The following is an 8,063-nucleotide window of genomic DNA, read 5'->3' as shown; positions in this document are numbered from 1 at the left end:
GTTTGCTAATATTTTGTTGAGGATTTTAAAGTCTATTTGGTTTGATATAGGTGTTGCTACCTGGTTCTGAGGTGGTGTTGTTGTTTGATGTTGTTTTTGTTGTCCTTGTTGTTGTTTGCTTTCATTTGCACGGGAAATGTATCTCCATCCCTTCACTTTCAGTCTGTATGTATCTAGGTCTGAAGTGAGTCTGTGCTAGGCAGCATACGGATGAGGGTTGTTTTTTGTCCATCCTGTTACCCTATGTATTTGGACTGGAGCACTTCAGCCATTTATTTTTAAAGTAATTGTTGACCGTTATGTACTAATTGTAATTTTGTTATTTGTTTTCCGGTTGCTTTTGTAGGTCTCTGTTTCTTTTTTTCCTTACTCTCTTTCTTTCTCATAGATGGATTTGTGTTGTGCTTTACGTGGCTTTCTTTTTCTTTATTTTTCATGTATTTTGTGTTTTGAGTTTGTTATCACAAGGCTTACATATAACATCCCAAGGAAAAGGCAGTCTATGTTAATTTGGCGGTCACTTAAATATAAACACATTTGAGAAATTTAAAAAGACTAACCTTTGGGGCAAGTGAGTGGCTCAGTCAGTTAAGTGTGCGATTTGGAGCTCAGGTCATGATCTCACAATACGTGAGTTTGAACCGCACGTTGGACTTTGTGCTGACAGCTCAGAGCCTGGAGCCTGCTTCAGATTCTGTGCCTCCCCTTCTCTCTGTCCCTCCCTGTTAACACTCTGTCTCTCTCTCTCAAACATGAAATAAAACATATATTTTTTTGTAAAATAAAATACAAAGAGTAACTTTTTTAAGTCCCTCCTCCAAATTTTATGTGTATGGTATCATATTTTACATCTTTTTATTCATAATTCTGTAATATCTAATTATGATTTTCCCCCATTAACATTTGTTGCATTGCTGATTAGTGGTGATAAACTTCTTTATCTTCTGTCTGAGAAACTCTTTATCTCTTTTTTTTTTTCAAATCTTAATGATAATCTTTTCAGGTAAAGTTTTCTTGGCCATGGGATTATCCTTTCAGGCCTTTGAAGAAATCATGTCACTCTTTCCCAGCATGCCAACTTTCTGCTGAAATATCAGCTGACAGCTTTAGGTGTTTGTTTGTTCTGATTTGTTTTTTAAATCATAGGTAACTTTTGCTTCTCTCTTACAACTTTTGAAATTCTTCATTAATCTTTAAACTTTGACGCTTTAATTCTGATGTGTCATAGTGTGGGGCTCCTTGGTTTCATCATGTTTGGAACTCGGTGCTTCTTGTCCTAGATGTCTGTTTTCTTCTCTAGTTTTGGAAAGTCTTCAGTTATCTTTTCTTCGAATAATTTTGGTCCTTTTTTTCCTTCTGGTGGAATCCCTATTATGTGGATTTTTGCTCACTTGATATTTCCAAAGTATCCCTTAACCTATACTCAATAAAAAAAAAAAAAAAAAATCTTTCTGCTGTTTGTTTTGGGTGCTTTCCCTTAATCTCTCTTCCATATCACTGATATGTCCTTCCGCATGCCATCTTCTACTGTTGATTCCCTCTAGTGTTTTTTTTTCCAGCTATTATATTCTTGAACTCTGATTTTGTGTGTGTTTGCTATCTCTTAATTAAGGGTCTCACTTAGTTCTTCCTTTTCTCTGCAGCCCGGCGAGCATCTTGACCATCATTAATTTATATTCTTTATTTAATTGAGGCACAATGCTTACCTGCATTTCAGCTCTTTTCTGGGTTTTTTATTGTTCTTTCTTTTGGAGCATATTTCCCTGTCTCTCCTTTTGCTTACCTTTCTGCATTTGTCTCTATAGATGATGCAGAGCAGCTACTGCTCCTACACTTGAAGGAATTGTCTTATATATGATTGTCCCCCTGGGTAGACTCTGTGTGCTAGTTGGTGACATTGGCTGGCTGGCTGAAGCCGTGGCTTGCATGGACTGGGGATCCTGGGGCTTTCTACATAACAGGTGCCCTGTCAGGATACTTAAAGCTGAAGTGAAGGCAGACTGGGGTGTCCCAGGATTCTGTGTGTTGAGGGTACCCTGGCAGGACAGCTGAAGCTGAAATGATTGCAAGTTGAGGCATGCTGGGGTGCTGTGTATATGTTCCCTGTACAGGGTGGCTAGAACATAAGCAGTCTGGGGGACAGGTTGTCCTTGATCTCTCTATGCAGATGGTTCCTGGGCATGATAGGTGAAGCTAAAGTGGGTACAAGCTGAAGGCACCTGGGGCTGTATATGCAGAGGATACCTTGCCAATATAGTTGAAGCTGAAGTGAATATAAACTAGGGTGTACCAGGATTTTCCACTGAGAGGGTGCCCTGAAGGGGCCGTGGGAGCTGAGGTGGGTTACAGTCCAGGAATGGCTCATTTTATATGCTAGTTCCTCTTTAAAGTGCATTGTTTAAGGGGGGAAAGCATGTCATGGGTGTGTGTGTGTCCAGTGCAATTGGGGCTGGTGTGTATTGTGGGCCTGGAACTTACTGAGGCACCAGGCCAGCTACAGCAACCGGACCCTGCTCTGGTCTATGCTTTTAAAGTGGAAGGAGAATGTGGGGCAGCTGGGTGGCTCAGTGGATGGAGTATCTGACTTCAGCTCAGGTCATGATTTCACAGTTCATGAATTTGAGAACCACATTGGGCTTGAGGCTGTCAGTGTAGAGCCTTTCCCGAATCTTCTTTCCCCCTCTTTCTGCCCCTGCTCTGCTTGTATTCTCTGCTTCTCAAAAATAAGTAAACATTTAAAAATGTGGATGAAAAATGTAACCCTGCCATTCTTCCATCTCTATGACCCAGAGAGAACTCCTGTGGCTCCTCTGTCGTTGACAGAGTTCTAATGCTCTCTTTTATATGACAGTTGCTCTTTTCAAACTGCAGTGTTTTTTTTTTTTTTTTTTTTCTTTCTTTTTTCTGCCCAAAGACAGAGGAGTCTGTTCCTGGTCCTTCCCCAACTGCCCTTGGCAACGTTAGGGGTGAGTGTTCCCTTTGTTACGGTCTCTCTGTCTTGCTGTTGTCTTTCAATTTTCTATGTTTTGTTAGGCACAATCTGTGCATTCAGTCCTCAGCTCCTCAGGAGGAATTGTTATATCAATGGGTGCAATCCCCAGGGAGCTGGACAAATTGGAAGTACACCTTCTGGCTGGTTCACCAGAAACGTAGTCAGGGAGTTCAGGCACAAGAGCACCTATCTCCAAGGGACCCAAAAAAAGTGAGGTTTGGCTACCCGTTACTGACAAGATCGCAATTCAAAGGAACTAGTGGAGGTGAAACAAATGGGAAATTTATTCAGAGGCCGACACCAGAAATGCAGCAGACTCACATCAAAGACTCTCTCTAAGCGCTGAAAATACTTCCAGGTTTATGTAAGGAAAATGTGGGACAAAAAGAGGTAGGTATACACAGGTGGTCACTAAGGTCAGGCTGGTCATTGTCTTGGGCTTGAGGGTGGAGACTTATTGGCTCAGGCAGTCCTTATTGCTAGAGCGGTAGATTCAGTTCCCATCAGGTGATACTTTGCTTTCAGGATCCTGAATTAAGAGATAAGCCGAGGGTGGGGAGGGGGTGCCTGGGTGGCTCGGCCGATTAAGCATCCTACTTCAGTTCAGGTCATGATCTCATGGTTCATGGGTTCATGCCCCGCATTGGGCTCTGTGCTGACAGCTCAGAGCCTGGAGCCTGTTTCAGATTCTATGTCCCCTGCTATCCCTGCCCGTCCCCCCCCCCCCTTGCGCTCTGTCTCCCTCTGTCTCAAAAATAAAGAATCATAAAGAAGGAGAGAAGCTGGAAAGAAAAAGTTAATCAATTGGAAAGTTTCAGGTCAATATGGAGGTAGATGAAATCTTCTTTCACCTTGGAGGAGTTGAGTTCAAGGCCTTCCTACACAGCCATCTTGAACCGAAACTAGAATAGGGTCCCTCTGAATCCTATTTTGATTGGGGAAAGTTTGGGAGAAATCCAAGGAAGGAGACAATACAAGCAAGGAATCTGCCAGTTCTGTGTACAAATCGACATAAACACCAGTACCTCCCCTGATTACAAGCGAGGCATGTACAGAAAAAGGCATAGAAAAGGCCTTCAGATTGGAAAAAGTAAAAATAAAAACTATCTCGATTCTTTTATTTATTTAGTTTTCAATTTGTATTTTGGAAAGAGAGAATGAGCAGAGATGGGGAGAGAAAGTGACAGAGAGAAAGACAGAGAGAGAAGCTTAAGCAGGCTCAACGCTTGGCACAGAGCCCCACACGGGGCTCAATATCCTGACCATGGGTCCATGACCTGAGCTGCTGAACCCAGCAGTCTGGTAGTCAACTGATGGAGCCATCAAGGTGCCCTGAAAACTGCCGCGACTCTTAAATCATGGGGTTATCAACATGAAACAAATTCTAAGGGGTATACATCAGGTTTCTAGAACTCAACCATAATTAAATAAGCCCCAGAATACTCGGTCAATATATACAACTCAGTTTTATTTTTATACATAAGCAATGAACAATTAGAATGTGAAAAGCTTTTAAAGAACCATTTAATATCACACCAAACATTGAAATACTTACATTTAAATCTAACAGCCATGCACAGGATCTGTATGCTAAAAGCCACAGGAGGCTGATTGGATCAATCAAGGAAGATATAAATAAATGGAGACATATGCCATATCTATCCATAGAAGCCTCGCTAGTAAGATGCCAATTATCAACTTGATCTAGAGATTCAACATAATCTCAGTGGAAATCCCAGGATTTTTTGTGGATATCAGCAAGCTGATTCTAAAATGTGTGTGAAAAGACAAAGGAACTAGAACAGCCAAACAGCTCTGAAAAATAACCAAGTTGGAGAACTCATGTTGCACAATTTTAAGACTCAATATAAACCTCCCGTAATCAAGGCAGTGTCATAGTGAAGAAAGATGGAGACACAGGTCAAGAGATAGAACAGAGAATCCAGAAACTGACCCCATACACAAGCATCCTCACCCAACTTCTGATAATGACATATAGCCAACCTAACAGAAAAAGGGATATAGTCTTTCATCAAGTGTTACTGGAACAATTAAGTGTTCGTATGCAATAGTAATCAATGAACTAAGTAATTATTTGTTTAATTAATCGGTTCATTGATTAATTAATTAAGAGAGGCCTTGACCTAAATTCATAACTTATACAAATATTCACCCAAATGGATCATAGATGTAAGTGTAAAGTACAAAATTATAAAACTTTCATAAGAAAGAAGGAGTGATGTTGATTCATTGAATCTTTCAATAAAAACTTTTGGAGCACTTAGAATGAGACAACACAGTCTACACCCAGAGGATCCATTAGTGAACAAAAGGAGCAAGGATCACTGTGATCTTGGTGCTTAATAGTCCAGTGGGGGGACTGACAAAGATAATGGAAATAGAAACTATGGTAGAGAATAATGAATGGGGAAAAAAAGGAAATACATCTTGGAGAGGATAGAAGAATTGGGGGAGGGGGTGTGAAATACTAGACAGGGTGAAATACTAGACACAGAGGGTCCTGCTGAAAAAGGTGTCAGTTGAATAAATACCTCAAGGAAATGAGAGAACTACCTGCTGACGGGAAGGTGATCTAGGCAGAAGGACCCATGAATTCCCCAAGGCAGGAGTGTGAACGTGTGTACTGATGGGAAGCAAGGAGGCCAGTATAGACAGAGAAACGAGGATGAGAAGAAGGAGGAATAAAGAGGTGGAGGTTGTGGGTCAAGGAGGAGAAAAAGAGGATGAGGGAGAGAAGGATGTAAAGGCTGCCAGCAATAGACAAGGTGAAGCCAAATCTGGTCATACCTGTTCCTCCGCCTCACATTACCGGCTGCAGATCTTTTTATTTTTTAATTGACATTTACTAAACTGTGTCTAGACCATGAAAAGCTAATTCTACTTGTAGCAACTAATTGAAGCAAGAAAATGGAACACGCTAAATGATCAATAGCAGTGTTTAAATAGGTTATGGCATGCTATGTGGCCTTTAAAATTCATAGCCCTGCAGAACATTTATGACCTAGCGAAATGCTCGTATCACTAGATGACCAGAAATGGGATTCACAGCTACATAGCTAATTTTGGTTAATGCATGTACATATACCTCTTCCGTGGCGATTATACCACAGTGTTAGAGGTGCTTATCTCCAGGGGCACCTGAATGGCTCAGTCGGTTAAGCATCTGGCTCTAGATTCCAGCTCAGTTATGATTCCACAGTGTGTGGGACCAAGCTGCATATTGGGCTCTGCACTGACAGCGTGGAGCCTGCTTATGATTCTATCTCTCTCTCTCCTCCCATCCCTCACTCTTGCTCATCTCTCTCTCATTCTCTCTCTCTGCCAAAAATACATAAACATTAAAAAAAAAGGTGTTTAGATATGCTTATCTCCAGGTGTTTGACTTATGACCATTTTTCTTTCTTTTTTTTTTTTAATTTTCTAAATTTTCTGCAATAAACTTTAAGACTACCATAATCATAAAATAACGTTTCAAATAAATGACTCAGTCTAGTGTCATTTAAATAAATAAAGGGTTTCAATTCATAAATTTATTAGGTACATTCAACATATCAAGGATAATTTCAAATAGTCCAGTGTTAACGTTGCTAAGGTCTAGATTACAATGGGAGTCTAGGGATACCTGGGTAGCTGAGTCAGCTGAGTGTCCAACCTCTGCTCAGGTCATGATCTCACAATTTGTGAATACAAGCACCACACCAGACTCAGTGCTATCAGCATAAAACTCACTTTGGATCATCTGTGTCCTCTGTTTGCCCCTTCTCTGTTTGTGCTCTCTCTGTCTCAAAATCAACATTATTATTTTTTTTTATTGTTTTATTTTTTTAATGTTGATCTCTTTTTAAGAGAGAGAGAAAGAGTAAAATTCGGGAGAGAGAGAGACAGAGACAGAGACAGAGAGACAGAGGGACAGAGAGAGAGAGACAGAGAGAAAATCCAAAATCCAAATCCGATTCCGGGCTCAAACTGACAGACTGTGAGATCATGACCTGACCTGAAGTCAGATGCTTGACCAACTGAGCCACACAAGAGTCCATAAAAACTGTGAGTATATAAGAAATTACATTTGTTTGAAAATCATATAATAGGCTTTACACCATATGCTATTGGCTTTAGGAAAGACTTTAGTGAACAGATTCATCAACCCACTTACTCTAATTAATATATTAACTTCCAAAATATCATCTTCAGTGGGTCTGCTCCAGGACCACATCATATTAAACACGAACAAACAAGCAAGCAAGCCAACAAACAGACAGACAAAGAAACAAACAAAACAAGAACTAGTAGCAAATCATGACGCATAATGATCCATCCCACTGTCAACTTTTGTTACTATTTTTTTTGGCCAAAGAGCTTATTTCAAAGGATTCTATTGCTTTTAATACAGATGAACTTCTGCAATTAGTTCAGCATATAGGTTTGTGGACATACTGAAAATGTAAAGTAAATACATAATTTTATATTGTATAACCTTAGGCCTCTAACTTCCATGAAACTCCAAAAGGAGGACATTACCAGCACCATCTCCCTGCGATCACTCCCCATTCCTGCTCCATCTCCCTTCCCCAACGTAATCAATATCCTGACCTTGAGCAACAGAGATTAAATTAGTCCATGTTTGAATTTTATAAAAATATAATGGAATAATATGCATTTCTTTAGATCTGGCTTCTTCCGTTCAACATTATAAGGCTCATCGGTGTTGTTTTGGATAGGTGTAACTCAGGGATTGGTACTTCCACATTATATTCTCTTACATGATTATTTAACAATTTGCTTATCCATTCTACTGTTGATTCACGTCTGGAATGTATGTTTCCATACTGTACTTATTATTCGGAAGGCTGCTACGAACATTTCCCTTTTACTGTGCTCAACATGAAGCATATCTACTACAGCGCGTTAATGTTTAGTTAGCTGCCTTAGCCTTAAACCCTGGCTGTACATCAGAATCACCCTGATGTCTGGATGGCAGTTCCACAGATCATTCTAATTTGAGCTTGGGTTAAGAACCACTAGGGTAGGTGTTGAAATCCCCAGACAAAAG

The sequence above is a fragment of the Panthera onca genome, chromosome Y (genome assembly GCF_046562875.1).
Source record: "Panthera onca isolate mPanOnc1 chromosome Y, mPanOnc1 haplotype 2, whole genome shotgun sequence".
In the NCBI taxonomy this organism is placed as follows: Eukaryota; Metazoa; Chordata; class Mammalia; order Carnivora; family Felidae; genus Panthera; species Panthera onca.
This window is presented reverse-complemented; position numbering follows the sequence as displayed.